This window comes from Humulus lupulus, chromosome 3 (assembly GCF_963169125.1).
Source record: "Humulus lupulus chromosome 3, drHumLupu1.1, whole genome shotgun sequence".
Taxonomy (NCBI): Eukaryota; Viridiplantae; Streptophyta; class Magnoliopsida; order Rosales; family Cannabaceae; genus Humulus; species Humulus lupulus.
Genome location: NC_084795.1, coordinates 206,717,390 through 206,736,830, shown reverse-complemented (window position 1 = coordinate 206,736,830; position 19,441 = coordinate 206,717,390).

The following is a 19,441-nucleotide window of genomic DNA, read 5'->3' as shown; positions in this document are numbered from 1 at the left end:
GTTTTTAATTATTGAGTCAATCTTTATTTTTGCAAAGTTTATTTTAATTTTAAGTCTTAGTTTAGAAATCACTCTATTTTCGACAGCCAAATAGAAATTTAAAAGCATTTATTGGTAATTAGTTGATAGTCCTTGTGGGAACGATACTTTATTTACTATCTATATTACTTTAATTGATTATATATACTTGCGTATCATATTTTAACGATCACACACGCCGCGGCACAGCCCACCAGGTGCTGCGACGCTCCAAGAACAGTGTCGCGGCACAACCCCGAGAACCAAGATTTTCAAAGCTTTTCTTCGAGCCAAATTCCTAAAAATTCATCACAGCTCCAAACCAAAACCAAAACTATACCCCACAAGCATTTCCAAACATCCTAAACAACATATAAATGCCAAATACCAATCCAAAACATCACTAAAGCCACAAAATCCAAACCTTGAGTTCAAAACACAAGAACATCAAAAACACAGCTTGAAACTCAATAAAAACAAAGAAAGTTGCTTGCCCCCACTGCAAATTACAACCCTAGGCTAAATATATCCACACAATAATGTTGTTTCTATCATAAAATTTATATATTGACAAATATGCCTTCATTGGGTCAAAATTTACAAAAAATCCCTTCTAATAAGAAATGGGCCCACATGCATGCTTAACACACCTAAAGATGCAAACATAGTCATATTATAATATAACTCACATAATCATGCATATAATCACTTAAACACATAATTAATTCAATTATTGCCCTCCTGGCCCCCTAATCAAGGCACTAAGCCTTATTAGAGAAATTGGGACGTTACAATTATCCCCTCCTTACAGGAATTTCTTCATCGAAATATTTGCCTGAATAGCTTGGGATACTAATTCTGCATATTGGACTCTAATTCCCAGGTCACTTCCTCAACCTTGTTGTTCCTCCATAATACCTTAACCAAAGGTATGGTTTTATTCCTCACGACCTTGTCCTTCCTGTCTAATATCTGGACTGGCTGCTCCTCATAGGATAGATCTGTCAGCAGCTCCAGATCTTCATAACTCAATATATGAGCCTCATCAGATATATATTTCTAAAGCATCCAAATATGAAACACATTGTGCACTGCTGACAATGCCGGAGGTAAGGCCAATCTATAGGCCACCTGACCAATCCTCTCTAGTGTAACACCCTATTGCCTTAGATCCATTACTAAGTGAGTTAAAGTGTGCAATTAGCTCGCTAATCGAGGTTTTAGGACAAAAGTGTAATTAAACAATAATCAGAGTCATAAACTTGAGAATAAGCCTTTCATTGAAAATAATAAGACATTTAACACTTGGGATGCCAAAAACATTGTTTAGAAATATTTACAATTCAAAATATATCCATAGTCGACTAAACGACAAAATTCAAGTTTAGTACAATCGTCTCCCAAAAACACCCCTAGCCGTGGCAGCCAGTCAAACCAGACATGTACGCGCCGCTCGTCACGCTCACCATACTCAAGGTTAATCGACTTTCCCCTTGCCTTTACCTGCACCATAGAGCACCCGTGCATACCAAAAACTTAACATAAAATCAAGCCATCATCAGGCTATACACATACGGCCATGCCGTCCCAAGCGCTTTACCATGCCCTGGGTTTGCGGTCTATACTGTAAGGATATCCCACGTATCCCTTGGGGTCTCGCCCTGGCAACTCGCACTCTGCGTGCTAAACGCTGCTCCCGGCCCCTTGCCGTCCTCGACCTTCACCGTTCTCGGCCATCGCCATTCCACCATTTATATACACACATAATATAACTAAACAGATATTTAAACACATATAAATGCAATCAAAGGATCACGCCCTGCAACACAGTTATATAGGCTCGAGCCCTGCAACTTAATCATATAGGGCCAAGCCCTGCAACACAAGCTCTATGATAATAGTGGTTTTCTTACCTGTGTCTCGACCTTTCCAAGCACCGATGTCTCGAGCACAATTCCCTAGTCCGAGCCTCGCCGAAACCCTACTCACAACGCATTAACAATTTCCACCCATCAAGTTATAATCCATTAAATAGCTTTGGGTCATAATTCTAATCTCCGGAACGTTAAATTCTATCAATCCGGGTGATAGAATCCATCCCGAGCTTAACTATTGAATTCCTGAGCCTAACACCTCTTAAAAACCCAAAAATGCACTAAGCGATGTGGCCCAAGGGACTCATGCCGCGGCCCCCAGCTTAACCCGAGGCCCTGCCTCAAAATAGCCCACACGCGCCGCGGCCCTTCTGAAGGGCACCGCGGCGCGCCTTCAATTCCAGACGCCCCAAGTTCTAAGGGGTCGCGGATCAGCAAGAACAGGACCGCGGCCCGACCCTTCGAATCCAGAAAATTCTTCCATTTCCTCTCCTAAAACCAAGCCAATCATCCATAAAAATCAACCTAACAATCCAAACATTCACCTCAGAAGTTATACTATTGATTCAGCAGCAAAACCTATCCATAATTCTAGTTCAAAGCCTCATCAAACTCAAGGTTGAATCTTCATCTCTCCAACATGCAAACTCTTAGTACACCAACAGAAATTTCAAGCACAGTTCAAACAATTTAGAAACTTACCCTTTCTTAGTTGAGTCTCTGAGTTGATCTCCTAAGCTCTAAGCCTTAAGCTCCCCAAAATCCCAGCTCCAATTCCTTAGTTTTTGACTAGTTTCCTCCAAGATGTCACAAGACCTCCGAGCTTCCAAGGAAAAGATGAGAGAGGGAGATAAAGTGGGTGGGTTGGTTCTTCAACTCTGAATGTGTTCCTTATTTTTGTTTTATTCAACTTAAGCTTCTAAGGTTACCCCAAAGCTCGGGGTGCCAAAAACATCCCCGAGGGCAAAATGGTAAATTTCTCCAATATTCCCTCCTAGGCATTCTAACCTCAAATATATCTCCAAATATTTATTTCCATAACCCGATAACCCCATAAAATATCTAATACCCAACATACCCCTCGACTCGTCCCAAGTCGGATTTTCGACCCCGTTGTGACTTTCTAGCTAACCGCTCCCTAGAACTGTCTCGGGTCGTGCAACACAGATATATCACAATTATCATATTTATACCCTCAACGAGCTAAGATTATAATCATGCCCCTAATAACCATACGGGGCCCACATCACACTAATTCATATATTATAACAATAATTCACTTATTACCAGTAGCTTATAGTATGTTAGTTTTAGCGGATATTGGTTCAAGCCAGGATTTAGTTGGATACTCATAGCAATAGTTATGGATTTTATAAGTTTAACCTATAGTTTATGTTAGACAACAATATTTTTGTAAATATTTTTGTAATCGTAATCTTCTATTTTAGGATAGCATAGATTGTGATGTAATCAGTTATTGACTTTCCTAGTTTCTAGCCTTAAACTAAGCTTGTACACCATGTATATTAACCATCTTGAGCAATGAGAATAATCACGAATTAATCTCTAATATGGTATCAGATTTTTAAAGTTTTTCCTTCTTCTTCTTCCTGGGAACCCCATCTATGTTCTTCACGCAACCCTGCTCCCTTCTTGTCCCGCCTTGTTTCTTCTACACCATGTCAGACAACAAAGAAAAGTTCCACCCCGCCCTCTCGATTACCAACGTGAAATCCGTCATCCCAATCACGTTGGATAACGAAACTGGCCAATATCATTCATGGGCTGCTCTTTTCACAGTTCAACTCCGTGTCCACAACCTCCTTGACCATATCTTTCCTCCCACTGAGGAAGTAGCAAAGGCCGCCTACGAGAAGGAGAAAGCTGCTGACCCAGCTCTTTGGAAACGTCTCGACGCCGCCATACTGCAATGGATTTGTGCCACCATATCCTCCGACCTTCTCCATGCCATATTGTTCAAGGATGACTTGGCCTAGGCTGCATGGAACCACCTTGAAACTCTATTCTGTGACAATAAAGGATCTCGTGCTACTCAGCTTGAAGAGGAATTGGCTGCCGTGAATTTTGAGAATTTCTCCAGCATCGATGCTTATTGCAACCATGTCAAGTCATTGTCCGATAGACTAGCTGACGTGGATGCTCCGGTGACGAATAGTCGCCTTGTTCTCAAACTTACAGGAGGACTGCCAGATTCGTACTCCGACATGGTCGACTACATTCAGAACCAAGACCCACTACCCCCGTTCAAAAATTGTTGATCTCGTCTCAAGCTTCGAGAACGTACCATCAAAATCGCTGCCGCTAAAGAAAGTGGTGGTGTTGCTGCCCTTGTCACCACTACAAATGGGTCACATTATAATCCTCCCATCAATGGCCACAATAACTCTCATGGTCAAAACAACAACAAAGACAAAAATAGGAGGAAGAATAATAGAGGCGGTAATGATCAAAACAACCGCTCTCGCAATAAAAATGGCGGCTCCAGTGGTGGTGGCTTCTCTTCCGGCACAGCCAACGGAAGCTACAACCCCCAGCGGTGATGGCAGCCGCCTCCTGGCCTCAACCCATGGGCAGCATGGCAGCAGCCTTGGGGCGCCCCTTGGACAGTTCCTCCTTGTCCTTACCCATCAAGTTATGGGCAGCCTAGACCCAATTCTGCTTAACGGGCTCCTGGAGTGCTTGGCCCAAGACCACAGCAGGCATATGCAGCTTCTTATGCCCCCTCCACCGTAGGCTACACCCCGACGGACATCGAGGCAGCCATGCACACTATGACTCTCTCTCAACCGGATGGAAACTACTACATGGACACAGGTGCGACATCTCATATGACGGCAGATCAAAGTATATTCTCTTCCTATTTTAATTTGAGCAATATTAATCATCACATTTTTGTTGGCAATGGAAATTTGATTCCAATTGTAGGTCATGGGAACACTACCCTACCATCCCCCCACCCTCCATTAACCTTGAACAACATGTTACATGCTCCTAAACTCATCAAAAACCTTATTTCAGTTCGAAAATTTACCACTGATAATTCTGTTTTCGTTGAGTTTGATCCATTTTGGTTTTTTGTGAATGATCTACAAACGGGGACCAAAATCATGAGATGTGACAGCACTGGTGATCTTTATCCTATCTTCTCCACAAATCGAGCCATTTCTACTCAATCTCCTTCAGCTCTCACTGCTTTGTCAACCCAGTTGTGGCATAGTCGCCTAGGGCATCTGGGAGATAATATTTTGCATCATCTTAGTAAAAATTAGTTTATTGCTTGTAATAAGGCTCGTAAACACTCTTGTTTCTCTTGTCCTCTTGGCAAACTTACCAAGTTGCCTTTTTGTGACTCTTTGTCTTTTACTGTTTTGCCTTTTGAAATAATTCATAGTGATTTGTGGACTTCCCCCATTGCAAGTTCGCTTAGGCATCGTTATTATGTTTTGTTTCTTGATGATTTTAGTAAATTCTTGCGGACTTACCCCATTGCTACAAATTCGCAGGTCTTTCCATATTTTAAAGCTTTCCATGCTCTCACTAAAACAAAATTTGAACGACCCATCAAGAACTTCCAATGTGATAATGGCATGGAATTTGTAAACGACCCATTTAAACAATTCTGTGTCGATAATGGCATCCAACTCCGTCTCTCTTGCCCTTACACATCTCCTCAAAATGGCAAAGCCGAAAGACACATTCAATCCATTAATAATATCATGCACACCATTCTTGCTCATGCTTCTATCCCGGGATCGTTTTGGCATCATGCCCTTGCCGTGGCCACCTACCTTCTCAATATTCTCCCAACCAAAGTCCTAGGAAACCTTTCCCCTACTCAAGTTCTTTATCAAAAGGATCCTACCTATTCTCATTTGAGAGTCTTTGGTTGCCTTTATTTTCCCCTCTTTCCTTCCTCCACCATAAACAAATTCCAAGAACGATCCACTCCTTGTGCATTCTTAGGCTACCCTCCTAATCATCGTAGATATAAGTGTTATGATATGTTTAGTGGAAAAATTTTCATTTATCATCATGTGCGTTTCATTGAAAATGAGTTTCCTTTCTCCAAAATTCATACCCCCACCACTCATGAATATGAATTTCTTGCTAATGGCTTACCTCCCCATTTTCTTTATCAAATGCAGAACACCAACTCAGAGACACATTTTGATCCACCAACATATCATTCCCCAACTCCTCCACCTGCTGTCACATCTCCCTCGGCCCAACAGGCCCAATCAGAGACCCCTGCCCAGCTCGCCCCTCTCCTTCCTCAAATTCGACCAGTTGGCCCCTCTCCTTCCCCAGTTGTGCCTCAGTCCTCTACACGACCCAGCAGCCCCAATACCATTACGGGCCACCCTCTCTCCCAGGCCCAAACTTCCCCACAGCCCACAAATCAGCCCTCCTCCTCCTGCCAGCATCACCCACTCACTGAATCGGGCCCCATTCCACAAATTGAGCCCTAAAATTCACCTCCAACCAGACCTAGCTCTACTAAACCCATGCCTCATCGTATGACGACCCGTAGTCTCAATGGAATTTTCAAACCTAACCGCAAATACTCTACCAATTTAAGCACCACAACCACTACCACCGTCTCACCCATCCCAAAAAATCTGGTTAGTGCTTTACATGACTTAAATTGGAAACATGCAGTGTTAAATGAATATAATGCTCTAATTAAAAATGGGACATGGAAATTAGTACCCAGTCCTCCCAATGTGAATTTCATTCGGTCTATGTGGATTTTTCGTCATAAAAGAAAGTCTAATGGTGAATTTGAGCGGCATAAAGCCCGCCTTGTAGGTGATGGCAGGTCTCAAAAGCAAGGTGTGGATTGTGATGAAACCTTCAGTCCAATGGTTAAGCCTGCTACTATTCGAGTTGTCCTGAGCATTGCCTTATCATATTCTTGGCCCATTCATCAGCTTGATGTCAAGAATGCCTTTTTACATGGTCATCTCCATGAGACCGTGTATATGCATCAACCATTGGGATTCAAAAATCCCAAATATCCTGATCATGTTTGCTTGTTAAGGAAATCTCTCTATGGCTTGAAACAGGCTCCCCGAGTCTGGTACCAGCGTTTTGCAGACTATGTCTCCTCCATTGGATTTTCTCACAGTACTTCTGATCATTCCCTGTTCATTTACAGGAAGGGTTCTGATCTTGCATACATTCTACTCTATGTTGATGATATTATTCTCACAGCCTCCTCAGATAATCTTCGTAGGTCTATCATGGCTCTTTTGGCCTCGGAGTTTGCTATGAAGGATCTTGACCCGTTAAGTTATTTTTTGGGGATTGGTGTCACCAGACATGAGAATGGCCTCTTCCTTTCCCAGAAAACAGTATGCCGAGGAGATACTTCAATGGGCAGGCATGTCCAATTGCAGCACATGCCCTACACCGGTTGACACTAAGTCCAAACTTAGTGCCGCTACAGATGCTCCTTATGATGATCCCACAAAGTACAGACAACTTGCAGGTGCATTACAGTATCTCACATTCACTCGCCCTGATATCTCTTATGTGGTGCAACAAGTCTGCCTTCATATGCATGATCCTCGAAATGCCCACATGCATGCCCTTAAGCACATCTTGCGCTACATTCAGGGTACTCTTATGTTCGGCCTACATCTCTATAAGTCTCCCATTGGCAAGTTGGTCTCTTATACAGATGCAGACTGGGGAGGGTGTCCTGACACTCGCTGATCCACTTCGGGTTATTGTGTATTTCTTGGTGATAACCTCATTTCATGGTCCTCAAAACATCAACCGACTCTTTCTAAGTCTAGTGCTGAGGCCGAGTACAGGGGTGTCGCTAATGTTGTTTCAGAGACCTGCTGGATCAGAAACTTACTTCTTGAGCTTCATTGTCCTATCCGACAAGCTACACTCGTCTATTATGATAATGTTAGTGCAATATATTTATCCAGTAATCCAGTACAACACCAGCGCACCAAACATATAGAAATGGATATTCACTTCGTCCGTGAAAAAGTTGCGCGTGACGAAGTACGTGTCCTACATGTCCCGTCTCGATACCAGATTGCAGATATTTTCACCAAAGGTCTTCCGCACGTTTTTTTTGATGACTTTCGGGACAGTCTAATCGTTCGCTTACCTCCCGCTTCGACTGCGGGGGTGTGTTAGACAACAATATTTTTGTAAATATTTTTGTAATCGTAATCTTCTATTTTAGGATAGCATAGATTGTGATGTAATCAGTTATTGACTTTCCTAGTTTCTAGCCTTAAACTAAGCTTGTACAGCATGTATATTAACCATCTTGAGCAATGAGAATAATCACGGATTAATCTCTAATAGTTTAGAAATATTAATTATAACAGAAGGTTTAATTTTTTTTTAGTAGTTGTGATTATTATAGTATAGTATAGGTTTATGATATTACTAGCCTTGTTTGTGGAAAAGGGGGTGATTGCATAAGAATAAATTAATTATGATATTATTAAAAGTGTTATGGATCGAGCCTACATAAAGCCCAATAAGATTTTGGTCTTAGTAAATTCAAAATCAACCTAGGGAATTAGAGTTTATTATTTTATGGTTAGTCAAGATATTTGTGGATTAGGTTGTTATTTATATAATTAAATAGATTTTTCGTAACTTTAGGCTACTGTAACTTCCGACCTATTTTTGACCTAGTTATATTATGAATTTTGAAAAATAGTATTTCTAGAAAGTTGTAGATAATTGAATTAGTTTTCTAACGGTATAAAGATGGTCTAAATCGGAATCTTACAGCTCCAATTATGTTGATTTTACTATAAATAAGTTTAGATTTACGAGATTTAGGAAGTTAGAGGTTGGGATATTTTTTTATTTAATAAAAATATTAGTAAGATAATTTAGAGATATTTTCTACAAAAGTTAGGATTCTATTTTATTTAAATTTAAATTTGGATTATAGTTAGAATGAAATTAATTAAGTTTAAATAAAAGAAAGATCTAGAAACTCTAGAACCTTCCAGAACCATTAAGAGCATGACACTTGTCATAATTATGTTTATTTAAGATTTAAGTTTTTTTTTTTTAATAGGATAGTTTCACTCCTCAAACTCTATAAATAGGACCATTCACTCAGCCATTTTATTCATTCTTCAAGCATAGTTCAGAGCCTCCAAGCTGCTTAGATTATTCTTGAGAAAAACACTAGGGTTTTGGGAAAAAAGCTTTACCATCTTAAGCTTTGTAAACACTTGGGTAGTGAGATATAGTGTGATTTCGATATCGAGGTGTAGAACGGTTCTAGTTTATCCAAGGTGTTTGAGTTCTTTAATTTAGGGTTCTTCTCGGTAAGTTTCTTCTTTGATGGTTTAGTTTTGTTTTTCATCTCTTTTCTTTAGAAACTCACCATTCTTTATGTTTGGTTTTAGGAGTTTCAATTCCGCTCTTGTCTCCAATATTCCAATTTTTTGGAAGGAAAATTAGGTAGTTTAGTATTAGGATCTAGTTATGATATGGTTTATGTTTGTATGATCTAACATTTCAGGTACAATAAAGGGGTAAGTGTGTCTGGACCTAAGGTGTCCAATGATGTATGACGGACTATATCTGGTAGGCTCGGTTGCCAAAACTTTATGACAAACCTGTGTCCGGTGTATGACAGACCTATGTCTGGTGTATGACGGACTTTTGTCTGGGGCTTAATGGCCACCCCTCTATAAACACTTATCTTTTTATTATATCTGACTTGTTATTATGACCCATAGTTACAATTATGATTATGATTTATGACCTATGACCTATAGTTACGATTATGATTTATGACCTATGATGTATGATCTATGACCTATGACTTATGACTTAGAGTATGACCTATGATTTATAGATTATGATTTAGAATTATGACTTAAGTTATGATATGATCTAGAGGTTTGTGTTGGTATGACTTTTGTGAATTTATGTTATGTTTGATTATATGACTAACCCTTGTTTATATTTTCCCTACTGGGCTTAGAAGCTCACTCCTTATGATGTTGTTATTTTAGGAAATTAAGGATAGAAAGGCCGGTGGCAAGTGGGACCTAAGAGCTTCGTGATGTATTCGCTGGGGACCATATAGTCGAGGAAGATCAAGCAAGACTATTTTTTTTATTTTATTAAAACATGTTGTTTTAAAAAAGTTTTTTTAAAATATTGCTCATTTTTATGTTAAAGACAATTATGATATTTTTTAAAAAATCATGGCCATGAATTTATTTTCAAGTTTTTTTTTAAGTTTTTATTCAATAAAAGAGCAATATTTACGATTACGACCCAACGTTGTGTTCTCAGTAATCTATGAGAAATTAGGGTGTTACAGGTGGTATCAGAACCCACGGCTATATTGGTCCTAAATGCTCCCACGAAATACACATGATAGCTACAAAGGACCTACTCGTTACCAAGTAAGTATACACATTTTTTAAAAAATATGTTTCTAATGTTTTTCTTGTGTTATTTTCATAAATTAGCCTAGTGGACAAAGGTTAAAGCTATAAGAAGGATACCAACCCTGAGTATGATAATGGATCCGATGTGAAGGATTAGACGCATATAAGAACACATCGTTAAAATTTATTATGTGATTGTTTAGAATATTTTCACTAGTTTTTTTTTAAAAAAAACATGTTATTTGCTTTTGTTATTATTTCATTGTTTAGTAAGTGTTAAGAAATTTTGGATTCAATTGAAAGTGTAAAGTTTAAATTCATCTCTTATGGGTTAGCCAATTTATGAAGGCCCATTTTCTTTGCATTATTAGATTGGATCTAATTTAAATGAATAGCAATTAATAAAGCAAGGGTTCGAATTCCTGTCTTTTGGATCCAAGTGGAAGTTAGGGGGCCTTAGTAGTGGGTACGATATACTGAACCCAACCCTCCTCCATGGAAGATTCAATTGTTAAGGCCCATTTACCCAAGTTGGACTTAATTGTACTAGCAGCGTAATGTTGGCTAGCTGGCCCACCACTACCTCTATCCATGTTCAGGCCATATCCTCTGCCAATTCCTTGGATATTTGCCTTGAAATGCATAATTTTCCCAGACCTTTCTGGCTTGAGGCATCTTCCCCCATGTTGGTCTTTCGTGGGTGATATAGGATTTCATAATCATAATCCTTCACCAGCTCTAACCAACGCCTCTGTCTCATGTTCAAATCCTTCTGTGTGAAGAAGTACCTTCAAGCTCTTGTGGTCAATGTATACCTCACACTTCTCACCAGACAGGTAATGCCTCCATATCTTTAGTGCAAAGACCACCGTTGCTAACTCCAGATCATGTGCAGGGTACTCCTGTTCATAATACTTCAGCTGTCGCGATGCATAGGCAATCACCTTCCCTGCCTGCATAAGGACACAACCTAACCCCTGTCTCGAGGCATCGCAGTAAACCACAAAATTCTCCTGATCTATTGGAAGACTCAAAACTGGAGTGGTAATCAAACGCTACTTCAACTCCTGGAAGATTTTCTCACATCTATCTGACCACGTAAACTTCTAGTTCTTGCGTGTCAGTTCTGCAAGTGGGGTAGTAATCCTTGAGAACCCTTCCACAAAGAGCCTGTAATAAATTGCCAATCCGAGAAAACTTCTAATCTCAAAAGCATTCCTTGGCCTTGGCCAATCTCTGACTTCGTCAATCTTAGTTGGGTCCACTTAATTTCATCCCTACTGACATTGTGACCAAGGAAGGTCACTTGTGGTAACCAGAATTCATACTTCTTGAACTTCGCATACAGTCTATGTTCTCTCAGTCTTTGTAAAACTAGCCTAAGATGTTGCTCATGCTTTTCCCCTGACTGAGAATAAAGTAGAATATCATCAACAAAGACGATCACAAACCTATCCAGATAATCTTTGAACACCATGTTCATCAGATTAATAAAAGTTGTTGGGGCATTAGTCAAATAAAATGAGATAACCAGAAACTCATAATGGCCATATCCAGTGCGAAAATCAGTCTTCAATATATCTTCCTCCTTGATCCTCAGCTGCTGAAAACCATATCAAAGATCTATCTTAGAGAATATTGTCTTACCCTGCAACTGATCAAACAGGTCATCTATCTTTGGCAGAGGATATTTTTTCTCAATTGTTAACTTGTTCAACTCCATATAATCAATACACATCCTTAGAGAACTGTCTTTCTTCTTTACAAATAAAACAGGCACGCTCCATGGCGAGAAACTGGGCCTAATAATGTTGGGATTTGTGCCCTTATAGCGTATTTCTTTATGAACAATTACTGTTAATTACATAAAGTTAATATTTTGCACTCATATTTGTATTTAATTATACATGTCATTTATCATGAAGATCCAATATTATTGATGTCGTCTTGAATTAAGTATATGTATAATGATATATATATATACAAGAGGATTTAATTCAAGATAATATTATAGAAATTGTCTGTATTCGCTAAATAAAGTGGGAGCTTTATTTAATAAATATTATGAGTACGGTCTATCTTCTGTTTAAGACAGAATAGTTTATCCTGAATTTTAAGAGTAGCAACACAAAGAGATAAAGGTATCGTATACAATATATATTGTATTGGACTGGGACACAATGAAAGAAAGAACTTCTAATAATCTCCGTTAAAATATAGAAGTTCAATATTCATCAATCGATGATCGTTTGAGACTTGACCTCATTCCTGAAGTGAATAATGAACTTGTATTTGTGCTTTTATGACTTTTGACTTATCGGGTAAGGTTCAATATTCCTACGACCGAATTCCTGATGTCTTGGAGTCATAGAGCTAAAAGTGACTAGGAACATACATCACAGATTTGGAATTTGCTCCTTTACTTAAATGAAAGAAGATTAATTGTTCCTTTTAGTGTTGATTCGTGACTTCAACATAGAGTGCTCAATTTCTGTTAGAGAACAGAAATTTCATTCTATAATTAAATTTATAGAATAATGTTCATTAAAGGATCAATGGAACTAATTGATAAAGACATAATTAAAGAGGTTCACGGACATTAAGACACTACAACAAAATATGTGTTTTATGACTTTATTTGGGAGACATTGAAAGTCTACAATGTCTCCCATATGGGGAGACGTTGTAGGTTGAGTCATTGTAAATGTATATCTCACGTCCCCAATGGGAGAGGTGAGATACATCCCACGTCTCCCAGTGGAAGAGGTTGAAAGGTGTCCAAAAACGTGGACTTTCAACCTCTCCCACTGGGAGACGTGAGAAGTCTCTCACCTCTCCCAGTGGGAGACATTGAAAGTCTCAATGCATTAAAGTATTATATATATTATGTCTCTATATGGGAGACGTTGTATCTTTTTTTTTCATTTTTAATTATTTCCAATTAATTAAATATACACGGTTTATAATACCCAGATTTCTTTTATAAATTGATGATATTAGTTATTAAATATACTGATGATATTGTATCTTTTTTCATATATTTTTATTTATAATGAAATTGAATCAATTAATTTAATATTCATTTTGTTTTCCTGAATCATTACAAAGTAATTTCATTATCACATTATAAAATCAATATAAAAATTGATCATAATCAAATTTATTATTGATACACTCAAGAATACAATACAATCTCAAATCTGAAAAATGCATAAAATACAAATACCAAAACTAACATACATACCCTAAAATCCATTTTAAAAAGAAAAAAAAATCACTAAACATTGTTCAAATCTAAAACCTATATCTCAAATAAACTCATAAACACAAAAATCAAATATGGGGACAAAAGTTCCATCATTTGAAGGTCTTTTAAACTCCATTGGCACCCAAATTTGCCCGAAAATTAAAAAAAAAAATCAAAGAATGAAAAAGAAAAATAGACCATCGACCCTCGCTGGCGACTTTGGCGTGCCCAGCCCATCCTTGCACCATCGTTGTCGCACCCATCGTCGCTGGAACTCAATCTTTGCCGCTATCTACAGATGAACAAAGAGAAAGTGAGAGGAATAGAGAGATGGAGAGGAAGAAACTGAAGAGGCTTGAGAGAAAAAAGAGAAAGAAATGAGGGAGGCGGGAAGGGGCGGCTGGGAAGAAATGAGAGAAAGAGATAGTGAGAGTTGTAGGGTTTGTTTATTTGTTTTATACTATTTGTGATTTATTTTTAATATAAAAATAAAAAATAATCGTATAAGAGAGAGTGTGTGTTGTGCTATATAGCTTGCTTTTTAAAATAAATAAATGTTTTAATTAATGTTATTTAGTTATTGGTAGGAACGTGGGAGAAAGAAATATATGCACTGACCATTTTTCTTATACATCCAACGTCTCCCATTGGGAGACGTGCCACGTGTCTCACGTCTCCCAGTGGGAGACATTGGATGTCCCGCTTATACATCCAACGTCTCCCATTGGGAGACGTGGGACACATGGAACGTCTCCTAGTGGGAGACGTTAGATATCCTCCTTATACATCCAACGTCTCCCAATGGGAGACATGCCACGTGTCTCACGTCTCCTAGTGGGAAACGTTGGATGTCCCCTTGCCCACGTATCCAGCCTATTTTCAACGTCTTCCACTGTTTTTAATGTCTTCCAATTGTAGCCATTAATAAAAACTTTCAATGACTCCCACCATCAGACATTTAAAATCCCTGATAAGTTTTAATGTCTTACGCCAATGGTGTAAGACATTGTAGGGAGTCATTGTATATCAAATTTGTTGTAGTGAGACCTAGCTTTAATTATGAACAACTAGTAGATGGTCATAACTCATGCAATGACTAAATCAATGAACGACTTTACAGTTATAGCTTCTAATAATATAAGACTATAGTTTTGAGAGTTCAACTATGAATTTCTAGTGGAATAATTCATGTTAATAAATTAATTAATAGATCTAAGAGTTAGTGAAATTAATTAAATTATTGGAGCTTAGAACTACAGGTCCATATTGTCCCCGTACTAGATCGATAACACAGAGGAAAGATTTTGGTATTAAAAGGAAATATTTAAAAATAATTATGTATTATTTTTAATCTCACAAATTAATATTATTTGTGAAATAATATTTAATGGCAAATTATATTATATTAATAATTTTGTGAAATTAATTTTTATTGAAAATTAATTTAATCATATTTAATTTTGTGGTATAATTGTATACTAAATAAAATAATATGATAATGGCCCAACAAATAGCATTTTATAGAGATAAAATACCACAGGGCCCATAGCCCTACAGTTGGCGCCAGCCACAGTCCAAATGGAATGTGGCCCACGCAAAGGTCCAATGAGATTAGGGATAGGTCTTATTTCTTTTGTTATATTAATAGAACATAACATCAAGAAAATAAATAGATACATCAGATGTATTTCACGTTATATTTGCTGAGAGAGAAAAATATAGAACTTTGTTCCCTCTGAATTGTAAAAAGAACACTCTCTCATATGTTGATATTCAAAATTATGTTCTTGTGTGTCCTACTAAATAGCATAGGCATCCACATGCCTCCTTCTCTTTGTGCGAGCCATAATTTGGAAGATGGTGGGTTAGGAGGCTAAGATTTTATTTGATCTACACGTGCTCTACATCTAGAAAATGTATTTGTAAGTTTCTATTTTATTCAGATTCATGTGTGTTGACTGTGTTTTTAGCCAACGACGTGAGAACGTCAATAACGACAAGCCTTCAAGAGAATGTAAACGACAACAGACAGTTTTTTCAATAAAAGTAAATAACACGAGATTTTATAGTGGTTCAGCCCCGATAGTCAGTAATAGCCTAATCCACTTAGAGATTTTATTACTGTATTCACACTCAAGATCAGATGAACCAGTGTCAACTGAGTTTCTTAGTGTAAATATTCCAAAATACAAAAAAGGGGTTCTCTCAAGAAAAACACACTTTCTCTCTCTAGAACACTGATTAACTCTCAATTTGCCAAAAGTCCTTTTACGATCCCACCAACCCTCTATTTATAGGCCTGGGATACTCAACTGATATCCCCTTTAGATAGGGATATTTTATTATTCTTCTTATATTTAAATTACAAAAAATATATAAAATACAACAGATTCCTCAATTTGAGTGAGGAATGAGAGATTCCCGGGTGCCCAGACCGATTCTTGCTAAAGTTGTTCCGGGGATTTTGACGTAGTCTCACATGCATGTTGATTACTCCTTCAAGCTTTCCTTGGCTCAAGGTGATGCATGCTTGGCTCTCCTCGGACCAAGGTGGTCCGAGCCAACTCCCTTGGCCTTTCACCTCGGGTAGGTCCGAGCCTACCTCCTCCAATCAAGGTCCGATCGGACGTTGTGGCCTTCTCCTCGGACCAAGGTGGTCCGAGCCACCCTCCTTGTCATTTCACCTCGGACAAGTCCGAGGCATCTCTCCCTTTGGCATCTTCAACCATGTCCGATCGGACATTATGTAGCCTTCCCTTGGCTGAAATCTAAGTCTCAATTCTTGGCTTGCATGGGACTTCTTTTCCTTAGCCTCTTACCTCGGATGGATCCGAGCCAATCACCTAGGAAGCCCACCTCGGACACGTTCGAGGCAAACACTTGGGACGTCCAAGCCTTCTTACCTCAGACACGTCCGAGCCAAAAGAAGTTGCCTTCTTACCTCGGACACATCCGAGTCAAATACTTGAGAGGCTCCTCAAGCTAAGGTCCGATCGGACCTCCTGCTTTTATCCCTCGAGCCAAAGTCCAAACCCCTCCTTTAAGCTCCTTGGACTTGGGATTGAACCAATCAATTGGGTCTTCGAGCTGGGGTCTGAGCCAAGCACACCTTAGCCCAAATATTCTCCTTGGGTGTATTTGACTTGACTATGCGTCTCTCAAGCAGTCCAACTTCTTAACTGATGTATTGGGCTACTGCTAAGCCAGATCACCCAACTAATTCATGCCATGTGTCAATTTTATTGCCACGTCATCCTTTTCAAATTTTTGGGATAACAATGTGCATGATAAAGATCCCATTGTAGTTATGGTTCCTAGAGCGATTTGTTCTTATGCTTTAATAATTTTTATTATTGCATTGAAATATTATCTCATGCTTCCGCGACACTATCAATCACATGTTCAAAAACCAACAATTGGTACCAGAGTCATGGTTGAGATCATGTGTCATGAATCTGACCTGTATTTATTTTGATTGTATGAACACGTAGAGCACATGTTTTATGACTAGCCTTAAGGGTTATTCTTATTTCTTATATATTTTGAATATGCTTTATGGATGTGTGAATGAGATTGATCGTTAATTATATGGTTCGCCTTGTTTGTTGCTTTTGTTCTTATTTTTGAATTAGATTTGATGTACACCCATATTGTTTTGTTGGGTATAAGTTCTTTATAATTCTTTAAATGTATAGCTTTCAGAACATGAGTTATCATCTTGAATGAGATGTTATTTAATATGATTAAATAGAACCAAAATTATTTTGATTTTTTTATATGACTAATTATTGTAATCGAATAATAAAAAAATAATCAATGATTTGATCATTAGCTCAAGCGTGAAATGCACATGTCATGGTGTTGAATTTTGCAATAAGAGAATTAGCTCTTTTGATGTGTACATAAATTTGATCAACTTGATGATCAATTTCATGGTCTTGCCGTGATGCACATGGTAAACGGCAGTTAGGTGATTCACTTTAATCAATTGTTTATAGAGTTGATCAATTGATATTGATCAAAAGTTTCAAATTTTAATTGTTGCTGTGAAAGTGCAGTTGTTGCCGAGAGTCTCCCTAGAATTAAGGTGAGATATTTGTTTTATATTATTTAAATAAAATAAATATATATCTTAATATTTGATGTTAACATATTTATGCGAAATATTTGGATTATTAGTTTAATAACTCAATCTTTTCAGTTTGAGAAACAAAAAGAGAATATTCTTTTCCTTAAAAATATAAGGTTGGTGATGGTTACCAAATTTAAATTTAAATTGATTGATTATTTTATTAATTAATTAATTTCAAATTTTAAAAAATTAACTATATTAATTAAATTGTTTAATTAATTAACTTATCACCAAATAAATTGTTAATTTTGGAAAACAAGACAATTATGTCTTAATTTAAAATTAAGAAAGTGAATTGTTCACTTTTTTTAATTTTATTATTGGGAATATTTTACTATTAAATTAGTCAAATATATTGTTTATAAAACAAGATTATTACTTTTTATTTCTTAATGAAAAATATTTGATTTATTGAAGTCAAATATTGATTTAAGAAATCACTAATAAGACTAATAATTTATTTTCATTTAGAGAAATGGAATTTTTTGAATACTTTAATTGGAGTCAAAATTTAGTTTACAGAAGCTAATTAATTATTAATTGAATATAATTTAAGTAATTATAATCCCAATAATTATAATTATAATAATAGTTTAAGAAACTATATATTATAAATAAAAATAATTATGAATTATTTTTTTCCTAAAATTTGGTAATAGTTTGGAAACTATTAGTTATTAATTAATAATTTATGAAATTATTATTTAATAAATGGTAACCAGTTTTCATTAGTTATTAATTAATAATTTGTGAAATTGTTATTTTAATAACAAAACTTTACAAATTGTTGATAAAATCCTAATTTTGGAAATTAAGTCATCTCATTTTGAACATAGGGTTAGAGTTTGAATGTACAATCCCGGAAGGCCCACATCAAAGGACAAAGCCCATGGAGATTACAAGAAGCTTTGAAGCCCAAGGAATGCCTTAGTTATTTTTGTAATTTAGTTTAACAAAGAGAACCTGGTCAGTACCCTAATGTTTAATCATATTGTATGATTGGTAACATGTTGATATGATTGCTTCACATGTCATATAGAATAGGAACTGCCCACTCATTGCATCATTAAAATGACATGCTGTGTATGAATGTTTAATGACATGTTGTGTATGAATGTTTAACAAAGAGAACTTGGTCAGTACCCTAATGTTTAATCATATTGTATGATTGGTAACATGTTGATATGATTGCTTCACATGTCATATAGAATAGGAACTGCCCACTCATTGCATCATTAAAATGACATGCTGTGTATGAATGTTAATTTTATTATTAACATGTCTCCAAGGATAAAAAATTCGTTTAATTCTTTTTCTACCAAAAATGGACACAAATAATGTGAATTAGATTTAAATAGTTAAATTGGATAATGTCACATTAATAGCATGTCTAGATTACCTTAATATGTTTTAGGGTTATTAATGAGTTTAATACCTAGGAAAAACATAGTTTATAATTAATTAGCAATTGTTAGTAATTATTCTAAATTTTGTAATCTTAGAATTTTAAGAGTTAAAATTTGGATTTACATAAGTCATTTAGATTTAATAGTAAAATTTCATAATCATCACTTAGTAATTAAAATATAAGATATTTCAATAGAAAATATTTTGTTTCTAAAATAGTGAGTGGGAGAAGGTTATAAGGCACTATAACCTACGATCTCTACTATTGGTTGAAAAACATTGGTTCTAGTCATGGCCTCGAGAAGGCTTTGCTTTCGTCCTCCATATCGGAAGGTGTTTT